Here is a 22,800-nt window from a genome sequence, read left to right as displayed (position 1 = left end):
GCCAAAAACAGGAAATTGGTATAAAATTTTGGGGTCAAATAAGGCCCCATCCCAAAACCCACCCGAACGGACATGTGTAGCGATTGATTCAGTACGGATACCAAATGAAAGGAATTTAAGAGTTGAGTATGAATTTGGTATACAAATGTCACACTTAATTTTTGGTGGGGGGATCCCCCACCCCAAAAAAGACCCAAGGGGATACTTTCACCGCTTTAGGTAATATGGATATCAAATGAAAGATATTGGGAATCTGACAAAACATCTGTTATAAGAATACCCACTTTCGGGACCAAATTTTTCCCCAAAAACACCCCACAAACAAGAAATATTTACTGACCAACCCAATATGGGGTTGAAATTAAGGTATGTGGGTACGAATCTGATATAAATGTGGGACTTTGTATTTCACTCCAAAGAGTACAAATTTACCGACCATGGCAATATGTGGCTCAAATGAGAGGTATTTGAAATTAGAAAACTAATTTAAAAACCAGTTTTGGAGCCAAGTGTTTGGGGGTAGAGCACGATGGTATTTGAAAGTAGAGCACGATGATTACATTTTTTTTTTCAGGGCTAATTGTCTTTGGGACAACCTCACACTCGAAAACACCTCTAATGCGGACATACGTATTTACCGATCATGGTAATATGGGGCTCAAATGAGAGGTATTTGGGAGTAGAGCACGGAATTCAAACCCACAGACAATTCCAGGCAAACAAATGACAGTGAAAAGGAGATTTAAGAAGAATCGTGTGCATTTTCTGTGACCGATTCTTACAATGGGATCCATACACATAGACTCGCTATAGTGGTAGATGTGTGCTCGAGGAGCTTTAACTTTGACACATTCCATATGCAACGATCGCCTTTTCGAATAGGTAAGAGAGCAGTTTGTACTCAGCATGGCTACGGTTTTATCCACAAATCGTATATTCATTAAAAGGAGCGGGTTATCTTTTCATTTCCCTTATGTCTTCAAAGGACTCTCATCTATTCGATTCAATTATCCCTCAACGTATATTATTACTCCCAAACTTCTTTATCCAATAAGTAATCCAGCATCATCATCAAAGCACCATAGATTTTCGTAATTAGTATTTCACAGGACATTATAATGCATGACTTGCCAGAAAGAACAGTTACTTAATCTAATTAAATCCTTTCGCTAAAATTACAATACCAAAAGGAACAACCGAATACAACTCAATTAAGAAACCTGAAATATGAAATATATAAAAAAAGCAAAACACGAAACAACTCCTAATTTGAGTTGGAACAGAAACAAAAGAACATCTCCCACTGACACAAAAAGAGAATCCAATTAGCTGGGTAAAGCAGTTGCATTTAAGCAGCAAATAACCAGCATCTAATTATGCTGTTGATCCTTTGGACATTGGAACTTCCCATGCAAGGTTCCCTTTTTTACTTTTTTCATTCGAGGAGTTTCTTTGTTTTTCGGTAAATGTTCAGAAAATTAACAAATTGTTTATTAAAAAATAATCAGCTGGAAAACAAAAGGCAAAAACCAATTTCAGAGGGTAATCTTTGGTACGAATGGAAGGAGTTTTATCATAAAGACCCTGTCTGGGTGCGCTGTGGTTAAAAATAATCAAAAGTAATACCACATATGAGGGAATAGAATCAAAAGCCACATTGAAGAAGACAAAAAAAGGAGGAAAATGCAGTCGTCATCAATTGCATCATGGGGAAGAATGAGCTAAAATGTTAGCTGCTCAAGTGGCTTAAGTGACAGACAGTCTGTTAAGTCTCAGCATTTGTGGTGCAGTCAAAGATTGGGACAGCAACAAAGGATAACAATAGGACGCGTACAACGGTGGAAAATTGCATTCAATTGAGCGCATTTATAGTCAAAATTAACTCATGGGGAAAATGTCTTTATTACAAAAGCTGCTGCAAACAAAATCTAAAGACCACAGAAAATAATTTTGAGAAGAAAAAAAAAAAAAATTGACTAATTTGAAATATTTCAACAATACTTGCGATTTTGATTTGTTCGAATGAAAAAAGTGGGTGTTGGTAGCAGCAAAGGATTCAGTAGATATTGGTCCGTGTCCATTTATCATTTTCTCCGTTGCATCTCATGCAAGTTGGATTATTTAAGCCCTTTCATTTTTTTCATTGCAACATTAGTTTTTTTTGTTTCTGGTATTTTTGTTTTTGCTGCTCCTGAAGCCTTTTCCTCTGTTTATGGCATTTAATAACATGTGAGTCCTTTTGCCACAAGTAATGCATTAAGTACATGACTGCATGCTGCTTAATGCGCTTCACTGATTAGCATAAGACTTGCCTGCCACTTGCAACAGTATCGTTTGCACACGACTTGTTACAAATGATTGACATGCATGAGGCCCCATAATATGATGGAACGAGCAGCCTTTGGGGATTGCATTGTCGAACAATTGAATTATAAATATTGGAATTTTACATGATATGGGCAAATTAAGTAGGAATGATATAAAATCGACCAACTTGGAAAGTGTTCATTTCATAAATATGTACAAGACAAAGAATAGAAGTAAAATTATACATAACTGAACTTTTTTCAGTTTATTTTTATTTTAATTCATTTTATTTTATTCCTTTACTAGCTGACCCGGGCCCGCTCCGCTGCGCCTTCTTTTACTTTATATGGAACAAAAGATTCCTTGGAATATTTATTTTCGACAATTAAAGACTTTTTAGTGAAGTACCATGCTACGAAAATAATACATCGCTTGACTAACATTTTAACAATATAAGTGCCTTTATCTGAATCCCATATGATCTTTAGTGGTCTACGAATTTAAGTTTGGATGTAAGGTGTACTCCCAGATACATGGCCCTGAAAAATATCAGCATCGTGCTCTTCTCTCAAATACCATTTATTTAAACCCCATATTGTCATTGGCTTAAGAGGAGTTGACAGGATGATGCGTTCCCCAAACACATGGCCCCAAAATAGGTTATCAAATTCGTTTTCTAATCTCAAATACGTTTTATTTGAGCCACATATTGGCATGGTCGAAAAATTTTTTCCCCTAGGGGTGTTTTGGGAAAGAAGTGATGCCCTAAATATATGGTCCTACATTTGGATATAAAATTCGTATTCTACTCCCAAATACCTTTATTTGAGCCCCATATTGCGATGGTCACTCAAAAATTGCTGTTTTTGGGGTATTTTGGGAAAGGGGAGGACCCCCAGACTATTTAGGTGGTGTTGTAGGTGGCCCCATAGACACTTTTCCCAAATATTGATATCAGATTCGTGCTTTACCCTCAAATAGCTTTCATTTGAGCCCCATATGGCTATGGCCGCAAATTTTTCCCCTTTGGGGAAGGTTTTTGGGGAGAGGCGGCCCCCCAAACACTTGGTCCCATATTTGGATATCAGATTCTAATTCTACACTCAAATACCTTTTAATTAAGCCCCATACTCCCAGGGTCAGTTAATAAGTCCAGTTTGGGGGTGTTTTGGGGAAGGGGTGGACCCCCAGAAACATGGACCCACATTTGGATATCAGATTCGTATTCTACTCGCAAATACCTTTCATTTGAGTCCCATATTGCCATGGTCGGTAAATATGTCCGATTAAGGGGTGTTTTGGGGGTTGGGGTGGTCCCCCTAGCACTTGGTCCGACAAATGGATATCAGATACGTTTTCTTATCCTAAATACCTTTCATTTGAGTCCCATATTGTCATGATTGGTCTTAATATATGTTTGGTAGGTTTTAGGGTGGGGCTGCCCCCCTAGGTACCCCATCCGAAATTTGGACACCAAATTTTTATTTTTAGGGTACTATATGAGAGCACACAAAATTTCACCACCCATCTCCGAGATCTGGCGTTTCTGAAAATTTAGGGTAAGGGGGAGTGTCCGCTCCCCCTTCGGATATCAAAAAATGTAGTACCCTATTTTCATCCTATTTGCACCATCTGTGAAAATTTCAAGAAAATCGGTTCAGCTGTTTCTGAGTCTATAAGGAACACACAAACATACAAACAAACAAACAAACATTCACAAATTGATTTTTATAGACAAGATTTTTTGCAAAGCTTCATTCTAGTAGCAGGATCCATTTAGCCATATTAATCAATTTGCTCAACTGTGATACCAAAACAGCGACACTAGGTTGCAGCCCAGTTCAACTAAAAGGCTCATCGAATTACTTTCTGATGACTTCGACAATCTATCTATCTATATATATAAAAATGAATTTGTGTTTGTTTATTTGTGGGTTTGTAAATTTGTTTGTTCCGTATAGACTCCAAAACGGCTGAACCGATTTCTTCCAAATTTTCACAGATTGTGGGGAATGATCCAGAAGGAGCAATAGGCTTACATATCCATGGTAGAGGGCATGGATATCATTTGTTATTTTTGCCCGATATTTCTTTATTGGCAAACAAAGGATAATGGATAAAATTGCTAAGCTATTGGAGCTATTTCAAGTTATCAACCGATTCGGACCAGCCTTGGTTATGCTGTTGGAGTAAAAGTAATTGTGCAAAATGTCAGCCAAAATTGAATAAGAATTGAGCCCTATAGTGCTCAAGAATTAAAATCGGGATATCGGTTCATATGGAAGTTATATCAGGTTAAGGACCCATTCAGACCATACTTGATACGTATGTGGAAGGTCTTAGAAGAAGCCGCTAAAATAATGTTTAACCAAATCGCATAAGAATTGCGCCCCCTAGAGGCTCAAAGAGTCAAATTAGGAGATTAGTTTATATGGGACCTATATCAAGTTTTAAACAGGTTTGAGACATACATAGCACAGATGTTGGAAGTCATAACAAAATATCTTATACAACATTTGAGACAAATCGGATAAGAATTGATGTGTATAGGGGCTCAATATGACCCATTTACAATCCCAACTGACCTACACTAATAGGAAGTATTTGTGCAAAGTTTCATGCGCCTAGCTTTATCCTTTCGAAAGTTGGCGTGCTTTCGACAGATGGACGGACCGACATAGCTAAATCGACCTTGAATGTCAAGACGATCAAAAATATACATATGTATTTGGTTGGGTCTCAAATGAATATTTCGATGTTTTACAAACGAAATGACGAAATTAGTTCATGATGGAGGGTACAAAAAGAAAGAACTAATTTAGAGGTCTAGGCCGTCAGTTTTTGTACTGAATTTTTAAATGGATAATGATTATTGTCGCAACTATTATTGAAGGAATATCCAGTGCCGAAAAAATTTACTGATATTTTTGGCATGGGTAAGCTGAAGATGCTTACACATGTGCAACAGTGACATTAGATATAAATAACAAATTTTGCCCATGAACTTTCCACTAAGAAACAGGGGCAAACTTCTCACATATCAATGAGTGCAGTCCGATTCACGTTTTAAGCTCAATGATAAGGGTCCTCCTTTTTTTAGCCGAGTTCGAACGGTGTGCCGCAGTACGACACCTCTTTGGAGAGAAGTTTTACATGGCATAGTACCTCACAAATGTTGCCAGCATTAGGAGGGGAAAACCACCGCTGAAAATTTTTTCTGATGGTCTCGCCAGGATTCGAACCCAGGCGTTCAGCGTCATAGGCGGACATGCTAACCTCTGCGCTACGGTGGCCTCCATTAGATAGGCAGCCAAAACTGGAAACTCGATTGAAATCAAAAATAGACAAAATGATGGCAATGTGATGGGAATCAACAGTGAGCATCACCAACAAGAAATTCAGCTTCATCTATTGGGAGATAGAAATTATTTGAAAATCCAACCAAAACCGAACAAAGAAAAAGAGAGCGAGAGGTACTGGAGAGTGTGTTCAAAGTTGATCATATGCTTTTCACTACAGTTTTGGCACGTTGTCTGTCCTTCAAATAAATAAAATATAGGAACTAATCTTTGACTGTTTTCGGTATTATGTTTTTAACCCTCCTACCCTGGGACAAGCTTCCACAATAGTCTAAAAGTTCTATAAAAACATGGCCGTAAAATATGTACGTAACTTAGCGAATGCAAAGAAGAGGGAAGAAGAAAATAGAAGATGTGGGACCAAGTTTCTGGGGGTCCCTCTTCCCCAAAACACCCCCCATACAGGACTTATTTACTGACCATGGCAATACGGGGCTTAAATGAAAGGTATTTGAATGTAGAATACGAATCTGATATCCAGATGTGGGACCAAGTGTTTGAGGGACCGCCCATCCCGAGAACATCCCCCAAAGAAGACAAATATGATCATAGCAATATGGGGCACAAATGAAAGGTCTTTGGAAGTAAAGCGCGAATCTAATACCATTGTTCGGGAAAAATGTCTATGGGCCATCCCACCCCCATAACACCACCCTAATAGGAAGTATTTGCTGACCATTGTAATATGAGGCTCAAATAAGAGGTATTTTAGAGTAGAAAACAATTCCGATATATAGTTTCAAAGTAAAGTCACTGAGTGGCCGTCAATCCCCCAAAACACCCCCCAAACCGGTCATATTGGCCGACAATGAAAAAATGGAGCTCAAATGAAGAATATTTTGGAGTAGACTATGAATCGGACATCAACATTCGGGACCAACTGTATAGGGGACGACCCACCACCATAACAACCCCCAAGTATTTTCTCACCAAGACAATTTGGGTCTTCATGACAGTGGAGCTCAGTGTTCATAGTTTTTAGGGCCCATACCCCAAACCGGACATATTTGCTGGCCTTTTCAATTAGTGAATGGTATTTGAGATTTTAAAACGAATTTGATATCCAATTTGTAGGCCAATAGTAATATGGGAAACACTCCTAAATCTGACATCATGAAAATATCGGGCTGAAATAAGGTATTTTAAGAATGGAGTACACCTTACATCCAAACATAAATTCGTAGACCAAAAAAGATCATATTTGATTCAAATAAAGGCACTTATGTTGTTAAACTGTTTGTCAAGCGATATACTATTTTCGTAGCATGGTATTTCACTAAAAGCTCTTTAATTGTCGAAAATAAGTATTCCAAGGAAAATTTTGTTCCATACAAAGTAAAAGAAGGCGCAGGTCAAGCTTGTCTGCCATATAGACCGGCATAGCGATTAAAGGTCTTAATCTCACAAAAGCCGCATTTGTTGTCCGATTACACTTAAATTTGAACTGTGGGTTTTACAAAGTGCTCAAACATCAAACCCGAATATGGTGTATGTCGGACTATATAACTGTCATATAGACCGTTATGCCTATTTAGAGTCTTAAGACCGTAACAGATGCATTTGTTACCCGATTTTCGTTACCCGGAATTCGGAATAGTAAGCTTTTGGTCCATCGACACCCGTATCGAATATGGTATGTAGCGGGTCATATTTAAATGTAGCTGCTATATAGACCTTGTAGCATATTTAGAACCTTAAGTCACAGAAGTCGCCTTTATTTTCAGATTTCTCTGAAATTCAGAATATTGAGTTTTTTTCGGCCTGTCGATATCCGAACCAAATATGTTCCAGATCGGAAAAAATTTTCATTAGTTACCATATAGACTAATCTACTGATTTTAAAACTATAACAGGCGCATTTTCGATTTTCGAGGTGTCAGGTGGCACTGGGTCTTAACTAAATACTAATTGCCAAAGATACTCGAGATGACAAGGCGTCTGTTCCCAGGTTAGGGGCGGCTGGCGGCGAGCGTCGAATCTTGGAGCAAGCGGCTCGCCACAACGAGGGATACATGCAATCCCACAAACCCATGCGGTTAGGGCGCTGGGCCAGTAACCCGCCCCCGGAAAACATAGAACTACTATGAAAAACAAAGGAATAGTAAAAACGGACCCCCCAATGTTGACGACACACGCAAACGAAAAAAGGACCATGATTGCGGATCTGCACCTGGAATGTCCGCGCTCTTTATAGAGAAGGTGCAGTATATGCGCTGGCGGATGTATTACAGAAGTACAAGGCAGATATAACCGCCTTACAGGAAGTGCGATGGACTGGGAATGGCGTCACTACAACACCAAACGGTGACGAACTATACTATAGCTGCCATAACACGAGGCATGAATTTGGATGCGGACTTGTGGTTAGTCGAAGACTGAAACACCTAGTCTCCAGCTTTACTCCGGTGGATGAGAGGCTAGCCACAATCCGCATAAAAGCCAAATTCTTCAACATCAGTCTTATTTGTGCCCATGCCCCGACGGAAGACAAAGACGAGCAGACCAAGGATATTTTCTACGAGCGCCTAGAGAGAGAATATGACCGCTGCCCAGCCCATGATATTAAAATCGTTCTGGGAGATTTTAATGCCAAAATAGGGAAGGAAGAAATTTTTGGTCCAACAGTCGGAAAGTTTAGCCTGCACGAGATAACGTCCAGGAATGGGTTGAGGCTGATAAATTTCGCCGCGGCAAAAAACATGGTAGTTAGCCACAAAGCCACATGGCTGTCACCCGATCAAAACACGAGAAACCAAATTGATCACGTTGTGATAGATGGAAGGCATTCATCCAGCGTGTTAGATGTACGATTGATCCGTGGAGCGAATATTGATTCGGATCATTACCTTGTTGCAGCAAAGGTTCGCACCCGTTTGAACATGGCGAGGAAAGTACGATCTGACACCGCATTGAAGCTGGACATTGAAAAGCTGCAGACACAACAAATGGCAGCGGCATACTCCACTCGACTGACCCAACTGCTTGATGAAAGCACTCCTGGTTCCGATGACATAATGGCGCAGTGCCCACTCCATGGAAAATGCCGCGAAATCCGTACTTGGGTACCGAAAGCCTCTTCCAAAAAACCTATGGTACGACCAAGAGTGTCGAGATGCTACTGAAGCCAAGAATGCAGCATATATAGCAACCCTGCAATCAGTAGCAACGCGCCAGATGAAGGAGAGGTATTGGGAGAAAAGGAGAGTGGAGAAACGTCTATTCCGCAGAAAGAAAAAGGAGATGGAACGGCGTGAGTGTGAGCGAATTGAGATGTACAGGAGTCAGAATGAAGTCCGGAAATTCTACCAAAGAATTAAACATCAAACCGATTGCTTTAGTGCAGGCACATCCTCCTGCAGAGACAAAGAACGAAATCTGATAACTGACACAGACAACATGCTGAGGATTTGGAAGGAACATTTTACCCAACTGCTAGTGTCCGATGTTGGCGGCGAAGAGGATACCGCAGAACCAATCCCTGATGATGGTATAGAATGTTTACCTTCTAGTCAGAATGAGGTCCAAGTAGCAGTAACCCGACTAAAGAACAACAAGGCAGCAGGAGCCGACCGGTTACCCGCTGAACTATTTAAGACCGGAGGCGACACGCTGATAAGGCGTATGCATCATCTTATCTGCGCAATCTGGCTAGAAGAACGCATACCCGATGATTGGAACCTCAGCATACTATGTCCCGTACACAAGAAAGGAGACAATACGGAATGTGCCAACTACAAGGTACTCTCGAGCAAACTGTGTGAAAGATTAAAATCCAAAGTCAATGGGATAATCGGGCCCTATCAATGCGGATTTAGACCTCGTAAATCCACCCTAGGCCAGATATTCACACTGCGACAAATCCTGGAAAAGACCCGAGAAGGACAAATCAACACCTACCACCTCTTTGTTGACTACAAAGCCGCCTTCGATACTTCTTTACGTTCAAAGGTATTTCAAGCCATGGCTGAGTTTGGTATCCCTGCAAAATTAATAAGACTCTGCAGGATGACACTTGCTGATACGCGTTCCTCAGTAAGAATAGGAAAGAATCTCTCCGAACCATTTAATACCAAACGAGGTTTCAGACAAGGAGACAGCCTCTCGTGTGATCTCTTTAATATCCTGCTGGAGAAGATTATACGAGATGCAGAAGTGAATAGATATGGCACACTAATCACAAGAGAGCACATGCTACTCGCCTATGCCGACGATATCGATATCGTAGGTCGGTCACCGGAAGTAGTAACTGCAGCCTTTGAAAGAATCGAATGAGAGTCAGTGAAAATGAGTCTGGCAGTAAATGGAGTTAAGACGAAATGGATGGTTTCCACTCCCAAAAAGCCTTGTACAACCGAGCAGATAAAAAAACATGGAAAAAGTTGGGAACCACAACTTTGAGATTGTCAGTAACTTTATCTACCTCGGCACCGCCGTAACCGAAACGAATGACACCAGTTTTGAGATAAAGCGAAGAATAATACTGGCAAACAGATGCTACTTTGGACTAAGTAAGCAGTTTAGAAACAAGGCCACCTCTCGACAGACGAAGACTACACTTTACAAGACACGGATACTACCCGTGCTGTTATATGGTTCTGAAGCATGGGTACTTGTGAAAGCAGAGGAGGCAGTGCTTGCAGTATTTGAGAGAAAGATTCTTCGTAAAATATATGGACCAGTTTGCGTTAACGGAGAATATAGGCGACGTATGAACCACGAGCTGTATCAGCTATATGACGACGATAGCATAGTTAAACGCATCAAAATACAACGGCTGCGTTGGCTAGGTTATATTGTCAGAATGGATGAAGAAGCTTCAGCAAAGAAGTCTTTTGAAGGCAAACACGGTGGTACACGCAAACCGGGAAGACCAAAAGCCCGATGGAAAGATCAAGTTGTGGGAGACACCTCGAAACTTGGTGTCAGAGATTTTAGAATGAGCGCAGAAGATCGAGGCGCTTGGAACGCTATTCAACGTTCGGCTAGTGGAAGAAATATTCTGTCATAGCCGATTAAAGTAAGTAAGTAACAGGCGCATTTATTACCCGACTTCGCTCAAATTTGGAACAGTGAGTTGTATTAAGACTCCCGACATCTGTCCCGATCTATATATCTAGATAAAGGTTAGTTTAGGCTAAAGTATATTGTGATACCAATGGCCTTCTTGTTACTACCGTTGAACCATCCACATCGCTTTAAAAAGCCCAACAACTCGCGAATGTTCACTTGCGCTGAATCAGACAAGTTCTCAATGAAATGCGAACCTAAAGTGTGACCCCTGCCAGTGCGGTAAACATACCCAACAGGTATTTTATAGTCTCTTCTTCTTCGACGTCCTCACAGCTTCAGCAAAAGTCGTTTCTGGCAGTCTGTCAACATATTTTCCGATCAGACAGTGACCTGTCATAACGGACTCAATTACTGAGGCGTCTGTTCTAGCCAACGACAGCAAAGCGGTAGACCTCTTCAAGTCTATATAAGGCCACTTAATTTTGTAATGTTCCCAGCCCACCTTTTGTGATCATCTATCATTAGTTGAGCTTCGGGCACGATCCTGAAGACTTAGCTCACATGTCGCTAGAGGCATACTCACAGATGTCAGTGGATTTTGGAATGCTGCAGTCCTTCCTAAGACCAACCAGTTCTGGGGTTCACCGTGGTGGCCGTTGTTTGGCCATTGGATTGGTTCTAGGACAATCTGACACAAGCGAGTTACTCAGGGCGTTCGTGACCCGCTTGAACATTATATCTATTTCCACCGCAGTTTCCACTTCCTTTTCTGATCTAGAAGGGATAGTGGTGTAGAGTGTTTGACGAAATTTATACCAACCCTTCTTCTTCTGTTTAGCCGAGGGACCACTTCTGCAGTATTTTCTCCAACACATCAATGATCAGAGAAGCTGTGGTCATCCAACACTTGTCAGTCGCATACCCATCCGCATATATCCTCCCATATAAAGGTAACGTCTAGTATCTTCCGTTTGTTCCTCGTTTTTGTTGTTGTAGCCACATCTGCATGTGTAGGAGGAGATCCTCGTCTGTAGATGAGCAAGCTCGTTCCGGTCCAAAGGACCAATCGCCGCGGGAACAGGGTGTACACTGGTTATTTAAAGGCGCCAATAACTCGCCTTGTCATAGCGAGCATCATAGGCACTCAGAATTTATGCAAAAGCCGGTGCCGCCCGGTCTCTCACTGAGACTTTCCGCTCGATACCGCTGATTGTCCGTGACTGCCGTTGCAGCTACTCCGTATGGAGCATTCCAATATCTGCAACCTTTGCACGTGCCTGGTAGCTCGCAGCTAAGCTTCTCGTGACGACGATGGACCTTACGCAGATCGGACATCTATATCGTGCCGGGGCGTGTTGCTGATAACAAAGGTTGGTGTATTCCCTTTATTACAAATCTCTAAATTGCAACATATAATATATTCGTTACGCAGCTCACCTCTATCGTTGATATCCGAATTTCCCCATGCCTGGTGATGTGCATTAGCATCACTTCCCAATGAAACTTTTTTTCCCCGCAGAAGTGGCTTCAACCAGCAACTTGAGGCTTAAAGGCGGATCGTGTGTCATATTTAGAGAAGCCAGCCAGTAATGAGATTTATTAATTTCAAAGCTGGCTACTGAATCTTCAGTCCACACTTTGTAGCTGCAAATTCAGTAGCGGGAAATCAACGGTATCTAGTGGAGAGTCTCAGTGAGGCAGCGCCGGCTCTTGCATCAAAAGTGAGGGACAATGGTGCTTGATATGACAAGGCAAGTTATTTGGCGCCTTTAAATTGGACTGGAACGAGCTTGCTCACCTATAGGAGCTTGAGGAGGATCGCTACCTCCACATGCGAATATGTGGCTACGACAAAAACATTCTAAGATTTTACTTTCTGAGGTCAGAAATCAAATATTTTTCATACGATTTCGTGTCAAGGATGGTGCAGATAGGTCAAATATTCATTATGAACCCAATATAGACGGACTTCACAATTTTATGAGCAAATCGAGCTTGTATATTTCATTCGATTTCGATGACACTTGAAGCAAATAGTAAAATTGGCAATTGCAATTTTCCTTTTTATACAACCGCCATATAAACGGTTTGGAGTCAACAGAAGATTCATGGAAAATCCATATTGGGGGAATATTAAAATTAGGCCAAACCTTTTTTATTTTTTTTTTTTTGTTTTCTCGCCATATATTGTACAAAAACCCTGGTGACAGACTTACTCTTTGTAAATAAACTTTTCATTCTTAAATGGAAAAAAATGTCCCCTACTCTGGAGTGGAAAAAATTTGCATAATCACTTAATGCAAATTTCTCACTCTACAAATTCACTGCGTTACTTAGTTGGGCGAGTAGTGATTTTACATGCATTCAAGAACAAGTTATGGGCAAAAGTTGAAACTAACAACATAATTTACTAATTGCTTCCACACATCGATCACATCCTTAATTCCAGCATTAACTCATTGTCTTTGCAATGCGACACACACCAAAATAAATACAGATGCAAGCAAAAATGTCATGTTGCCACATATTGGGTCCTCATAAATTTCACAGCAACAGCGGACAGAAGAATGCAATGAAATGTTGCAACAACCAAACAACGATATCATGGATATTACTGCAGCATTTGTATGCACAGCAAGTGCAGCAATGTAACGTTGCTGCTACTGCTGTTGTTCGTTGCGTTGCAACTGCTGGTGGAAAACACAATTAAAAATGCATTCGCATCTAATTAATTTGTATGCTAAAAAGATTGATTATAAATGAATGAAGTAACCGATAGAGACAGACTGACGACATGTTTGCATGTTAATGTAAATCACAGCAATCACTGAGTAATTGTCCTTGGCAGAAACGCAAGCCAAGATGTGGAAGGAGCCAAGAGGGGACAATTGTGTCAAGTACTGCACCAAACTGGCAAATATAATTTACAATGGTGTCTGCCAATTCATGAAGAGGAGTTAAAACCATGATGACAAGAGTAACCGAAGATTTGAAGTGTGCTTAAGGGATACCTCCTGGCGCTGTGATGTGGTAAACCCAAATAGAATTATAATTGTCTCGAATGGAACTGCAAGAAGGGCCTGCTTTTGTTAGGTTAATGGCATGCATTATTTCTGTTTAAGACACCACGACGACATACGAGTGGCGTAACGATATACAAAAATACCAAACCCTTCCTTACCCAAGCAAACACAACAACAAAAGAACATCGTCTGTAAATTAAACAACAATAAATTGTAATGCATTTTGCATTTAATCTTTTGCCTAAGAAGGATAAGGCCATGGTCATGCCAAGCCAAAAGGGTAAGGAAATGTCATGGTAAAGCATTGCTTCAGGATATGCAAAGGCAGTAAAGTGTCACCTTTTAACACCCTTCTTGTGCCTTTTGCAAACGTGTGGTAAAACGTGTGATGATGACGTGCCTTCAGTTACAGTTTTCGCTTGCCGTTTTGTTTTTGCCTAAACTTGGGCGAAGCATTGTGCAAATGCACGCCTTCATACTTTTAGGCGTTTTAAAATAAGTTGGCTTTTGGCTGGCTTAACGTTAACTCTGTACAATGCGTTTCTTTTGTAAAGGATGAGAGTAATGCAGCCTAGGTTTTATGAATCATTAGTGAGGAGATGAAGATGACTTTTTCAGGAACACACACAAAGTTGAAGAGTGAGTTGCAGTTGCAAAACATTTATATGGGCAAGAGTGCATGCAAGTGTGTGTGTGTGTATATGCATATCACTGTTTCTAAGGACACTGAGAGCAACATTAGCTTTTAACGCTTAAATAAGCTTAATTGAATTTCGCCCTGAAAACAGTATAAAGGATATGCATATGACCAGAGTTTTGGTATAAGGCAATGAGACATTTAATTAAAAATTCACAGTTGCAGGGAGAAGGGTGTACTTACCAACGAAAAGTGTACCAGAGACATTTGATTTATGTTGACATAGGATGGGTAGGAATATTGTAAAGAATATTTTCTTGGGAAATTGAAAGGTGAGAAACAATTGAAGTCGACATATCATAGAAAAGAGTTGAAGATGTTGGCAACAGAGTTGAAGCAAACAAGTAAAAGCGTGCTAAGTTCAGCCAGGCCGAATCTTGGGAACCCACCACCGTGGATTATGCTAAAACCATATGCGAAATAAATGTAGTTGAAAGGCATAATTCTATTCTACATATTAAACTTCTGTCAAACCAGAAAAATTTAAAGCTTTTAGAAACCGAACAAGAATGATCGAGAGACTGGTTTACATGGGCGCTATAACAGGTTATAGACTGATTTGGACCGTATTTGGCACAGTTGTTGGAAGTCAAATCGGACGAAAACTGCTACTTCCAGGAACTCAAGAATTCAAATCGAGAGATCGACTAATTTGTACCGTACTTAACATAGTTGTTGCAAGTCATAACAGAACACTACATGCCAAGTTTCAGTCAAATCAGACAAAAATTACGGTTTGTAGAGGTTCAAGAAATCAAATCGGTTATAGCCCGATTCATATCGTACTTAGCACAGTTATTGGAAGTCAAAACGAAACACCACATGCAAAATTTCAGCCAAATCAGACACAAATTGAGTCTTTCAGAGGCTCAAGAAGTCAAATCGCGTGATCAGTTTATATGAGAGCTTTATCAGGTTAGAAATAGATTCGGACCGAACTTATCATAGTTATGTGGGAACTATATCTACATCTGAACCGATATGGATCATTTGCAATCTCCAATGACCTATATCAATATTGAGTATCTGTGAAATTCAATTTCAAGCGGCTAGCTTTATGCGTTCGACCGCTATCGTCCTATTTATTGCCGAGTCTGAACGGAGTGCCGCATAGCGATACCACTTGGTAGAGAAGTTTTAACATAGCAGGATATTTCACAAAAGAAGGCCACCGTAGCGCAGAGGTTAGCATGTCCGACAATGACGCTGAACGACTGGGTTCGAATCGCGGCGAGACCATCAGAAATAATTTTCCAGCGGTGGTTCTCCCTTCTTAATACTGGCAACATTTGTGAGGTACTATGCAATGTAAAAACTTCTCCCCAAAGAGGTGTCGCACATCGGCACGCCGTTCGGACTCCGCTTTAAAAAGGAGGTCCCTTATCACTGAGCTTAAACTTGAATCGGACTGCACTCATTGCTATGTGGGAAGTTTGCCCCTCTTCTTTAGTGGAATGTTCATGGGCAAAATTTGCAATTTTGATACCTACAAATGTAGCCAGCAGGAGTAAGGGTATACAAGCTAGCCTCTGCACCATGGTGGCCTCCACCTCGGTTTACGCGGGACATATATATATAAACATGGACCGATTTGGTCCACTTTAAACCCTTAACACTCGAAAGACCAACCGGTCGTTTTGACCGATTTTTTATACCCACCACCGAAGGATGGGGGTATATTCATTTTGTCATTCCGTTTGCAATACATCGAAATATCCATATCCGACCCTATAAAGTATATATATTCATGATCGTCGTAAAAATCGAAGACGATCCAGCCATGTCCGTCAGTTTGTCTAATGAAATCACGCTACAGACTTGAAAAATAGAGATATTGAGCAGAAACTTTGATTCTTTTTTTGTCCATAAGCAGGTTAAGTTCGAAGACCGATTCATATAGAGTGATCAATCGATTTAAGGTTTAAGGCGCATTTATAGTCCGATTTCGCCGAAATTTGGGCAGTGAGTTGTGTTGGGGCCCCCAACATCCTTCTTCAATTTGGCCCAGATTGGTCCAGATTTGAATATAGCTGCCAAATAGACTGATCTCTTTATTTCAGATCTTTGGCCCATAAAAGTCGCATTTATTGTCCGATGTCGCCGAAATTTAGGACAGTGAGTGGTGTTAGGCCCTTCTACATCCTTCTTCAATTTAGCCTAGATAAGTCCAGATTTTGGATATAGCTGCCATATAGACCGATTTCTGGATTTAATCTGATTTGGCTGAAATTTTGCATGTAGTGTTCTGTTATGACTATCAACAACTGTGCCACGTACGGCCCATGTCGGTCTATAACCAGATGTAGCTCCCATATTTTAACAGACTCCATGATGGTGAGTTCGGCCCGGCCGAACTTAGCATGCTTTTAATTATTTTTAAATAGAAAAACACTTCTCCCATTTTGCTTCCCATAATCCTTCCTTTCTCCAACTGACACAAATTGATTACGACTAATTCATTTCATTTGGCCTCCGTCGTTTAAAACAAAAGTGTTGGTAAATGGCAACCAAAATGGTTAAAACGGGAGTAAAGTATAAAAAATACTTACAATGGCAAAATACTTGTCATAACATCTCCCCATACTTTTAGGATTAATGGGGTAAATTTTTCCAAGTGATTTGAAAAGCTATCGAAATGTCGACTAAAAACGTATTAAGCAGCACTCGTCGAGAATAAGAAAAAACGATAATACCACTCCTACCACAACGAACCAAAAAATGATTTAGCAAAAAAAAAAAAAAATAAAAACACATACAGGGAAAATGCAGAAAAAATGAGAAGGAAACAAATAACATCTACACATATGTATGTAACATGGTTGCCGTTTTGCTTAAATTAAAAGCCATTAAATGAAAAAATGCAAAATAAAACAAGTAAAAGCGTGCTAAGTTCGGCCGGGCCGAATCTTATATACCCTCCACCATGGATCGCATTTGTCGAGTTCTCTTCCCGGCATCTCTTCTTAGGCAAAACAGGATATAAGAAAAGATTTGCTCTGCTATTAGAGCGACATCAAGATATGGTCCTGTTTGGACCACAATTAAATTATATGTTGGAGACCTGTGTAAAATGTCAGCCAATTCGAATAAGAATTGCGCTCTTTGTGAGCTCAAAAAGTAAAATAGAGAGATCGATTTATATGGGAGCTGTATCGGGCTATGGTCCGATTCAGATCATAATAAACACGTATGTTGATGGTCATGATAGAATCCGTCGTACAAAATTTCAGGCAAATCGGATAATAATTGCGACCTCTAGAGGCTCAAGAAGTCAAGATCCCAGATCGGTTTATATGGCAGCTATATCAGGTTATGAACCGACTTGTACTTTATTTGCCATAGTTGTTGAAAGTAACAATAAAAAACGTCTTGCGAATTTTAACCAAATCGGATAGGAATTGCGCCCTCTAGAAGCTCAAGAAGTCAAGTCCCCAGATCTGTTTATATGAAAGCTATATCAGGTTATGAACCGATTTGAACCATATTTGGCACAGTTGTTGGATATCATAACAAAATACTACGTGCCAAAATTCATTCAAATTGGATAAGAATTGCGCCCTCTAGAGGCTCAAGAAGTCAAGACCCAAGATCGGTTTATATGACAGCTATATAAGGTTATGGATCGATTTGAACCATACTTGGCACAGTTGTTGGATATCATAACAAAACACGTCATGCTAAATTTCATTCCAATCGGATAAGAATTGCGCCTTCTAGAGGCTCAAGAAGTCAAGACCCAAGATCGGTTTATATGGCAGCTATATCAGGTTATAAACCGATTTGAACCATACTTGGCACAGTTATTGGATATCGTAACAAAACACGTCGTGCAAACTTTCATCCCAATCGGATAAGAATTGCGCACTCTAGAGGCTCAAGAAGTCAAGACCCAAGATCGGTTTATAAGGCAGCTATATCAGGTTATGGACCGATTTAAACCATACTTGGCACAGTTGTTGGATATCATAACAAAACACGTCGTGCAAAATTTCATCCCAATCGGATAAGAATTGCGCACTCTAGAGGCTCAAGAAGTCAAGACCCAAGATCGGTTTATATGGCAGCTATATCAAAACATGGACCGATATGGCCCATTTACAATACCAACCGACCTACACTAATAAGAAGTATTTGTGCAAAATTTCAAGCGGCTAGCTTTAGTCCTTCGGAAGTTAGCGTGCTTTCGACAGACAGACGGACGGACGGACGGACGGACGGACATGGCTAGATCGACATAAAATGTCGCGACGATCAAGAATATATATACTTTATGGGGTCTCAGACGAATATTTCGAGTAGTTACAAACAGAATGACGAAATTAGTATACCCCCCATCTTATGGTGGAGGGTATAAAAAAAAAAATATATAAAACAAAGTAATGGGAAGCCAAAGAAATAAAAGCCATTTTGTTGTTGCGGTATATGAAGCAGCACACATGGGAATTGGCAATTACTGTAATTTTCAAATAAAAGAGAATAATAGTGTTAGAGATATATTTGGAACTAAAGTTTCATGAATGCGATATTGATGTGGTTCCCTGTGGTCTTTCAGCATCGCATATGCGAATTGCATATGATGTTGTGTAAGTATCACCAAAAATGAGCTGCTAGCAGGGATCCTCAGCAGTCATGAGGATATGAGCAAAGCGATGGTATTGTATAGGAAAGTCTAGCCACCTTTCGAAATGGAACATATACCAGCCGCTGCTTTGTCTATGTCTAAGGATCTATTGATCAGACAACACAAGTCTCATGGTCATTAAGCTCGAATCCACTCTAAAGAAGAAACGACTACAATAAAATAAAATAGATTATAATATAATAACATAAATTAAAAACGACGATTGTTTGACAATTTTTGTTTCTTTCTCTTTTGAGACGAGCTCAATGATCGGAGATTTTTTTTTGCAAATGGAAAAGGAAAGGGATAGCAACACGCACCAACCACTATGGGACACGTTTCGTCTTTGGTTAAAAGACTTTTCAACCATATTAGGTGTGATGGCTTCAAGGGCCGTGCGTTGGTAATTAATTGCGAAAACGCCTCTATGATACAATTACCACATTAACCACACTCGACAACCCTGTTTATTAGCTGTACTTTTTCCCAATGCATATGTTTTTATGAAATGACAGACTTTTTTTCTGCGACAATTACACACCTTCAAAACAATCTTTCCAGATCGGTTGGAAATTAATGTGGCCATTTAAGTGCAAATCGGGCGATACGTATATGTGGGAGCTATATCTAAATCTGAACCGATTTTTACCAATAGCGTTCGTCCTTGGGCCAAAAAAGTGACATGTGCAAAATTTCGTAACGATTGGACTCAGCGTTCTTCTTTTTCTTAGCGTTGCAAACAAATGCACAAACTTATAATACCCTGTACCAGAGTGGTGGTGTGGGGTATAAATAGAATATACTAAGAAGACATCTAGTATATGGAAACGGAACCCTTTTTATACCCACCACCGAAGGATGGCGGTATATTCATTTTGTCATTCCATTTGCAACATATCGAAATATCCATTTCCGACCCAATAATGTATATATATTCTTGATCAGCGTATAAATCTAAGACTATCTAGACATGTCCGTCCGTCTGTCTATTGAAATCACGCTACAGTCTTTAAAAATAGAGATATTAAACTGAAATTTTGCACAGGTTCTTTTTTTGTCCATAAGCAGGTTAAGTTCGAAGATGGGCTATATCGGACTATATTTTGATATAGCCCCCATATAGACCGATCGGCCGATTTAGGGTCTTAGGCCCATAAAAGCCACATTTATTATCCGATTTTGCTGAAAATTGCGACAGTGAGTTGTGTTTGGCCCTTCGACATCCTTCGTCAATTTGGCTCAGATCGGTCTAGATTTCGATATAGCTGCTATATAGACTGATCCTCCGATTTAGGGTCTTAGGCTCATAAAAGCTACATTTATTATCCGATTTTGCTGAAATTTGGGACAGTGAGTTGTGTTAGCCCTTTCGACATCCTTCGTGAATTTGGCTCAGATCGGTCCAGATTTGGGTATAGCTGCCATATAGACCGATCCTCCGATTTAGGGTCTTAGGCCCATAAAAGCCACATTTATTATACGAATTAGCTGAAATTTAGGACAGTGAGTTGTGTTAGACCCTTCGACATCATTCCTCAATTTGGCCCAGATCGGTACAGATTTGGATATAGCTGTCATATAGACCGATCCTCCGATTTAAGGTCTTAGGCCCATAAAAGCCACATTTATTATCCGATTTTGCTGAAATTTGGGACAGTGAGTTGTGTTAGGCTCTTCGACATCCTTCGTCAATTTGGCCCAGATCGGTCCAGATTTGGATATAGCTGCCATATACACCGATCCTCCGATTTAGGGTCTTAGGCCCATAAAAGCCACATTTTTTATCCGAGTTGTGTGAGGCCCTTCGAAATTTTACTTCAATTTGGCCCTGATCGGTTCAGATTTGGATATAGCTGCCATATAGACCGAACTCTCGATTTAAGGGTTTGGGCCCATGAAAGGCGCTTTTATTGCCCGATGTCGCCGAAATTTGGGACAGTGAGTTAAGTCATGCCCCTTGACATACTTCTGCAATATGGCACTGATCAGTCCAGATTTGGATATAGCTGCTATATAGACTGATCTCTCGGTTTTGGGTTTTGGGGCCATAAAAGGCGCATTTATTGTCCGATTTGGGACAGTGCGTTGTGTACGACTCTTCGACATTTTTCTGCAACTTAACTCAAATCGGTGCAGATTTGGATATAGCTGCCATGTAGTCTTGGCCCCATAAAAGGCAATATTTTCATCGTGACATTAGCATACACAGTTTCTTCCAGCATGGATGATTCTTGTGGCCGATGTCCCACTTAAATGCGATTGTTTAAAGATCCAAAATGCGCATCTTGTTTAAGGTAATGTAATGGTGAAACCAGTTCACATAGTTTAGCATTTCTTGTTTAACATCAAAAATTCAACATAGCATCATATATTTAATTTTCCTTTTTCATGCACAGTATAGTTTTATTTAAAACGCCGTTTTCTACAAATAATACCACCGAAAATACAACGTTTTTTATAAATGTTTGCTGTTGATTTTATTAGCAGTATGTCATTAAAAATAAATCGTCAAAATACATACAGGGTGGCTGATGAATATTGCTACAATGATGAATATTGCTACATTTTTTTTTCGGTGTATGGAATACATTTTTCTTTTATTCATGTTAAATTAAATTATTAAATTAATTATTAAATTATTATTAATTAAATTAATTAATTAATTAATTAAATTAATTATTAAATTATTATTATTAAATAGAAAAAAAGTTATTACATTTTTTTTTGGTAGCGGCTTTCATCAGCCACCCTGTACGTATATGAAAGGTATTCTATGTATCTTTAATTCAAGTGCAATCCCAAGTTACAAATATTAATAAATTATCTTATTTAAAAAATATTTTATGAATTGAACTTTGAATTGATGCTCTAGTATATTGAAAAATACTCCATTTTAAAAAGTCAGGTAGCATCTCATAGTAACAACAAACTTAAAAAATAAACAGGAATATTAAAATTTTAATTCAGTTTCAAATGATGGAAATACTGGTTCAAAACTATAAAAAGAGTTAATTTAATTTTTTTTTGCAATAGGTGGAATTTTTAAAACATTCTTATTTTACCTTATTATTTTTCCCAAAGGGGGAAAGAGTCGAGCAAATTTGACCAAGGGAATGAATATCACAAGAAATACTTTCACACTTGTGCTGCTTATATTTCAACAGTCGAAATATAAATTGCAAAATTGCTCCCTCCGACTCCGGAGTCGACTACGAGCACTTAATTTTTTAAACCCACCACCATAGGATGGGGGTATTCTAATCTAGTCATTCCATTTGTAACACCTCGAAATATTGACCTAGGACCCAATAAAGTATATATATTCTTCATCGTCTCGACATTCTGAGTCGAACAAGCCATGTCTGTCTGTTGAAATCACGATAGCGGTCGAACGCGTTAAGCTAGCCACTTGAAGCTTTGCACAGATACTAAATTTTGATGTAGGTGGCTGTAGATTGCAAATTGGCCAAACGGTTCAGATTTGGGTATAGCTCCCATATAAACCGATCTCCCGATTTGACTTTTTGAGGACCTTTAAAAAAAATAAATGTTTTCATTTTGTTTCATTAGCCGAACCGGTCCCGCTCTGCTGCACCTTCTTTAACTCTCTAATATTTTTTTAGAGTGGGGACACTGCACACAGAATGAGGGTATCGATTTAGTGTTATTATAGCCTATAAAGCTGAACGCGTTCGAATTCTGGTGAAAACATCGGACAAAGCGGTGTTTATCTCCTCTTAATGTTGGCGAAATTTACAAGGTACAATCATTTAAAAAATTTTC

Source organism: Stomoxys calcitrans, chromosome 1, assembly GCF_963082655.1.
Source record: "Stomoxys calcitrans chromosome 1, idStoCalc2.1, whole genome shotgun sequence".
Taxonomy (NCBI): Eukaryota; Metazoa; Arthropoda; class Insecta; order Diptera; family Muscidae; genus Stomoxys; species Stomoxys calcitrans.
The sequence above is the reverse complement of the archived record's forward strand: the minus strand, read 5'-3'. Positions refer to the sequence as shown.